Source organism: Penaeus monodon, chromosome 34, assembly GCF_015228065.2.
Source record: "Penaeus monodon isolate SGIC_2016 chromosome 34, NSTDA_Pmon_1, whole genome shotgun sequence".
Taxonomy (NCBI): Eukaryota; Metazoa; Arthropoda; class Malacostraca; order Decapoda; family Penaeidae; genus Penaeus; species Penaeus monodon.
In genome coordinates, this window is record NC_051419.1 from 11,240,938 (window position 1) to 11,241,688 (window position 751).

Consider the following 751-nt stretch of genomic DNA (forward strand, 5'->3'; position numbering starts at 1 on the left):
CTGTGTCCAGTGCATATCTCTGTGGGCATCATCTTCAGCTCTAACTTTCAGGGTGGGAAAACACTTCTAGAGAATTGCTGTTGAATATCTTTTATATAAATTGGATTCCATTTCCACAAGTACTCCAATGCACATTTGCGATATTGCCGGCAATGCAGGCTCAGTCGCAAACCCTTCGGCACCGTTTGCACGTGTGCATTTCCTTGTGCAAACGGCCAAGCAAAGTCGCGTATGTGCATCTTGTGGCTGTTTTGTCTTGCCTCAGCCACGCGCATACACACTTGTGTCAGTCACTGCTTGTGTCGCGCTCTTGTACTGTTTATTTTACTTGTCCACAAATGAGTTTACCGCACGGTTATAAACGAGAAATTCAGGGTTGGTTATTATCACAACAATTGGTCCAATTTGTCAGTCGCCGCAAGAGCCATTCGAGAGCATTCTCGGAGGAATAAATCTGCACGAGAAGCAGAACCTTTCACGGCAGACAAACGAGACATTATACTAACAGGAAGTTAGCATAATGACCATTCTTTACCGTAGACACAAAAGGTTAAACCTCAATGTAAAAAAGATAAGAAAAAATCACCCTTCTCTCTCTTTGAAATACAGATAAAGTAAAAGGAAGACGAATGTAGGGCATGGAGATGTAAAGCATAGACAGAGCTGTATCAAACGAGGTAACACAGGGATGTTTGCAACACCAAGAACTAGTTTTAATCTTGTTCAATGTGTTTCTCTTTTTCGAGGAAGG